Below are 6,068 nucleotides of genomic sequence, written 5' to 3'. Positions count from 1 at the left end.
AAAAAAAAAAAAAAAAAACTGGGTTTGACTATGCTTAATTGCTTTCTGCAACAGAATATCTAACTGGATATTCCAAAGGTATAATGCCACAGAGGAAACAGTATTTATACCCATCAACATGGGTGAGTTTTCAGAACTGCCATCTGTGGTGGAACCGCCGCCAAGACGCACATTTTTGTAAAAACCCTCTCGGGGAAGACCATCATGCTCGAGGTTGAACCCTCAGACACTATAAAAAATGTAAAGGCCAAGATCCAGGATAAGGAAGGCATTCCTCCTGATCAGCAAAGGCTGATCTTCGCTGGTAAGCAACTGGAAAATGGATGTACTTTGTCTGATTACAACATTCAAAAGGAGTCCACTCTTCATCTTCTGTTGAGACTCCGTGGTGGTGCTAAGGAAGAAGAAGTCTTACACCGCTTCCAAAAAGAATAAGCATAAGAGAAAGAAGGTTAAGTTGGCTGCCCTAAAATACTATAAGGTGGATGAAAGTGGCAAAATTAGTCGTCTTCGTCGAGAGTGCCCTTCAGATGACGGTGGTGCTGGAGTTTTCGTGGCCAGCCACTTTGACAGACATTATTGTGGCAAGTGCTGTCTGACTTACTGCTTCAACAAACCAGAAGACAAGTAATTATATGAGTTAATAAAAAAGACTTCAGCTAAAAAAAAAAAAAAACATGGGTGAGAACTGAAGTACAAGAACAGCTCCTTGATCACTTGAAAAAGGAAAAACCTGAGCTGTTTAGAAAACAACAAGGAAGAGACCAGTCAGGTCTTGAATGAAGAAAAGGCAGTTCTGGAGCAGTATACTGAGGAAGCTCTGAGTCAAAAGCCACCTGCAGATGCCAGTGTGGATCGATCAAGTGGTGGGGTTCCGTTTTCCCAGGTTGAGGCAATTCCAGAGAGCAGTGGCAGGAATAATCCTTGACTTGAGAGCTCCAGGTTCCCTGCAGACAGGAGTCCACCGTGGCTCAAGGGTCGCCCAAAAATTCAACAGCAGAAATTCCAGTGACTAGTAATGGAGAAGTTGATGATGTTTAGGAACATGGCTTTAATAGGGATTTGAAGTGTTCACTGCCATCTGGACTTGATCTCTCAGAAACTCAGATTACATCTGATAGCTTTGACAGTAAAAGAGCATATCAAGGAGTCAGAGAACACAAAAAGTGGACCAGTTATTCTACCAAATGCAATTATAAATCCTGCAATGGAAAAGCTACAACTTGTCAGAAAATGGAGTCTGGTAGGCTATGGCTCAAGAACTGTGGACCTTGAAGTTGAAACTCAGATTGATATAGTAAGAGATAACAAAAAATATGAAAATATCCTAAGACTGGCTCAGACATCATCAACCCAGCTTTTCTATAAGGTACATACCCAGAAGCAACTTGGAGATGCATTTGCTGACCTGAGTTTAAAACCTTTAGAATTCCATGGAGAGAATCTGGCTATAATGCAAATACCCAGAAACAGCTGGCAAAAAACAGAGACATTATTCTTGGAGCCATTAATTTTTTTATTGCCAGTATGAACACTTTGGTGAATAAAACAACTGAAGATACATTATTGACGGTGAAACAATATGAAAGTGCCAGTATTAAACATGATGCATATCGCACTGATCCGGAAGAATTGAATCTTGGACCACATGATGCAAGTACTTTGCCTAAAGTTGAGCAGTCCCAACATCTGTTCCAAGCACATAAGGAAAAATATGATAAAATGCACATTGATGTTTCCATAAAACTGAAATTTCTGGAGGAAAATAAGGTTAAAGTATTGTACAATCAGCTGGTCCTTTTCCACAACACCATTGCTACCTACTTTGCTGGGAATCAGAAGCAGCTTGAACAGACCTTTAAACAGTTCCATATCAAATTGAAAACCCCAGGAGTGGATGCCCCATCTTGACTTGAACAGTAAAGTCTCACCCAGAAAGAAAAGAAAGCTATACTTCTATATTTCTAAACAAATCTAATAAGAATTACATGCAGTTGGGAGGAGTCGTGAGGGGTGACAATCACCATAGTGATTCTGCCATAAACAGCTATCATATTTCCCTTTTTCATACCTTAACAATTGAACTGTTAAATTTGTAGGGAAGGTGGGTGTTTTAATGTAAACACTATTTCTATAATTTGAACATGATAAATATCCCTTTTGAGAAATCCTTTTGTATTGTGAGTGTTAATGGCTAGTTCTGTAGTTTGAAAACATCTAATATAGATCTGCACTAACAAGATAAAAATTTAAGGTTTTGGGGTCCTAGAAATGACGGCCAGTTGCAACTTTTCCTAAGGGAAGTTTATGTGATTTATATCAACATCAGATATTTTATATATGAAAATATTAAGCATTTTTATAAGTTGTTTTCATGTATTTATTTTAAAGAAAAAATAAACTATCTTTCAGAGTAAATTATATGGGTTCTGCAGCATCCATAGAAAGGGCAGTGCTAATGAGTCATTAACTGGCTCATGGGGTTGTGGCAGATACCTTTTTAAAAGTGAATCTGTACCACTGTGATTTTGTTAGGTTTTTTTAAGGCACAGGAATTAAAATATTTCTGTGTGGCTTTTACACCTGTGAATTTGTATCATCCAAAGTCACTGGACCATTATGCTTGCAATTTTTTTCTTTTGATTAATAATGAAACCTACTTAAGAATGTTTGTTTTGTTTTCTAAACACGTGGACTTGGGAATGGAAATTATCAGTCAGTGGTTTCTAGAGTAGAAATCTGTACTTAGAAAGCCAGGTTTTAGGTAAATTCCACTTTGACAGAAGTGTATTCCTGGAGAGCTTTCCTTGACTTCCATGTGTAACAATACCATTTAAGACAAATCACAGATATGTGCCTTCTCAAATACAGTAAATCTTATTCAACCAATGTACATAATCCATGTTTGATGCATCTGTTCTGTATTGAGGGACACCATGTACAAATTTTAGGTTTCTTTGTTCTCACTAAAACGGGTTTATGATCAATCAACTTTGAGTTTGATGTTTGGTTTCTCTTGATTCCTTCTGAAGAAGGGGAAGAGGGATTTTTTTCATTTGAGTAATGGAAAGGTCATATGAAAGGGTGTGGTGGTAACAGGAAAGGTGACTGGAAAGGCCAGTACTATTTCAGCCGTGCAGAACTCGGTTTTGTGTTCTGTGGTATCTCACCTGCCACATGCTTCCTCAGTAGCAGAATCCTCTTTAAATGTAAAGTTCCTTTGGTTTCTACCATAGGCATAAATATTTTGAGAAATAGCTCTTTTCCTGTTCATTTCTATTGTGTTCAAACGAAGCACTTAAAATTACTGTTATACCTCATCTTTGTGGATTGTACAATTTGTTATATATGTTCAAATGCCTTTTAGCTGGCTTTTTAATTAAGTAGATGCCTAGTTTGAGTGCTTAATACGATATACTATGACTATAAATCATAAACTTATTTTAAAATCATTCCCTTTGTACATTTGTACTCTAAAAGAGCCTCATTTTATTCTTCCAGTGGAATAACTACTTGTGATATTTTATTTACATTCTCCAAAATGTGCCTTTAGTGTGAATTTTGTATGATTTTTAAAAGTGTTTGCTGTATTAAAAAAAAATAGTGAAGCTTCATTCAGATTGTTAATTTGAACTTTAGAAAAAAATCTATAAGTAATTTCCACTTGCAATGAATATTTGGATCACAAGTTATTTGGACAAGATCAACCCATTTAGAGCCCACCTTCAAACATGCTTAAAATTATAATCAGCACAAGCAAAAAGAAAGCCTGATTGGGGGGACGACCATAATTAGGTTAAAATACTAACTTTTCATTGGAAGAGGAAATTCCTTTGTGAAATTCTTTTGTTCTTGTTGCTGAAACTCAATCTGTTACTTAGCACAAATACCTAATGAAATAAAGACACGATTTAAACGATCTTTAGAAGCTAGAGTCTAAGTAATATTTTTTGAGGAACCAAAGAAAGAGAAGAGAGGCATGTGAAGTGTTGGTCTCATTTATTCCCAGTCTGCTCTGTTTGCTTTGTATTGATCTGGCCCATAATAACCGTGACCTGCCATTCCAAGCAACACAATGTCAGCAGGCTCCCTCCACGGCAGTCCTCTCCACAGCACGCTGGAGGTCTCACTAAAGAAGATGACTAAGTACGTGAGGACTGTGCTTAACTGTGCACTGTGAAATCAATATCCTGCAGAAACACTCTGAATGCAATGTATTTATCTGGTATCCTGGTTACAGCTTCTCAAAAAGGAAGTAATTTAGTGAAAAGAACATGGCCTCTATCAGGCAAAAGGATTCCAAATCCCAAGCTCTTCTCACTTTCTACCTGTGGCCTAAAGGAAGTTACCATCTAAATTGTAACCCTATTTCAGGATAAAGAAGAATTTGTATTTCACAGGGTTAAGAAAGCATTAAATCCAACTATGTACATGAAGCAGATAACATACTGTTTGGCATATTATAAGCCTCAAGTATTATTTGCTGTGAAAATGATCTTGTCAATCTCAAATCTCAAAATGTATTTCTTATTTTCAGCTTGGTCATCTATGGAAAGGAGGAAGTGAAACAGATGATCACCAAGACTCCTCCACAGTGATGTGACCCATCAAAGCACTATGCCTCCATGCGAATTGTGTGCAGACATCTTTAATGGATTTTGATAGCTCAATTTTCTATTTGAAACCACAAATTCACAAACTAACTGAACATCTTGAAACGTTTAATTCCAAACCTCTCTGTCACAGGCTGACATAAAAATTATTTTTCAAGATATGGTGAAGTCAGAGGCATGCCCTTCCCTATTATAGGACTCACACAAAAATGCTAGCAGGTAAAAATGAATGTATACCTGTAAACACAGTCCTTATTGTAATACTAAAAACCTACAGAATGTCTACACTGTGATATATTTGTATAAGGATTTGGGGCAGAACTTATTTTTAATCTAGGAAGATTTCAATCACGGTATTGTTTCTGTTTTTGTCCTTTTGAGACATGGTTTTGCTGCACAGTTCAGGTTGGGCTTGAACTCACCTTACAGCCCGGGCTGGCCTGGAACTCACATCGATTCTCTGGCCTCAGACTCCCGAGTGCTGGGATTACAGGCGTGTGCCACCACGGCTGGCTCAATCAAGACTGTTGCAGTATAAAAGTTGCTATATACACATGATCCCACTTAAGAGATTTTTTAAAAAAGGCTCTATTGTTCATCGAGAAGTCATTAGTCTACTTTCTTTCTATATACACGGAAAAGGTAGGACAAAAATGCTCAGATCAGTGGGGAAAAGATGATGATTGACTCAATTAAGGATGATGGGTTAATACTCAACACTCACAATGTAAAAAGGAAAGGTTTACTTCGCTCAGTTTGCAGAGGTTTCAGTCCATAATCATTGTTCCAAGGCAGGGTAGCACAGCAGAGGAGAAAAACCTCATGGCATGGCCATGCAAAGTAGAGATCAAGGGAGGAGGGAGGAAGGAAGACCACACCCCCAGTGGCCCACCTTTTCCAACCAGGCTTCACTTTTTTTTTTTTTTAAATAAAAGAAGGAAAACATATTAACAGACAGACATCCATTTACAAAATAGTATAAGAACAATACAAACGAAACAGAGTTACAAAGTTGTAGGAAATTAACCATTGTTGTTGTATTACTTATTGATATCTTCAAAATGGTTTCTCAGGAAAACAAATAGAGACACACAAAAATGATCAAACAAGTAATCATTAAATGATCCATTCTGTAGAACAATAGAAAACAGTAGTACAACTATGTTAGCTATCCTGTATATACATACTTACATAATTCCCCCTTCTTTGGCTTCTCTTTTCCCACACCTCAGTTGCCCTTTACTTTTGAGCATTTTCCTTTCATTTCACAATGTCTATCATACCTGCTAGTTTTTATTCACTCTTTCAGGTCTTACACTAGTGAGACAATACAATGCTTACACACGCAGGTCTGATTTATTTCACTTATGAGTATGGTCTCTAGTTGTACCATTTACCTATAAAAGCCTCAAGTTTATCTTTCTTTATAGCTGAGTAATATTCCATTATATAAAA

General features: G+C 37.1%; 2 pseudogenes; both read left to right on the top strand.

The window, feature by feature from the left end:
• Positions 1–660, top strand: part of LOC102023690 — a 4,425-nt pseudogene extending 3,765 nt beyond the window's left edge.
• Positions 661–682: 22 nt separating this feature from the next.
• Positions 683–1,923, top strand: LOC102003544 (annotated as a pseudogene).
• The last annotated feature ends 4,145 nt before the right edge of the window (positions 1,924–6,068 follow it).

This window comes from Chinchilla lanigera, unplaced genomic scaffold (genome assembly GCF_000276665.1).
Source record: "Chinchilla lanigera isolate Chin_1 unplaced genomic scaffold, ChiLan1.0 scaffold00015, whole genome shotgun sequence".
Taxonomy (NCBI): Eukaryota; Metazoa; Chordata; class Mammalia; order Rodentia; family Chinchillidae; genus Chinchilla; species Chinchilla lanigera.
The sequence above is the reverse complement of the archived record's forward strand: the minus strand, read 5'-3'. Positions and strand labels throughout refer to the sequence as shown.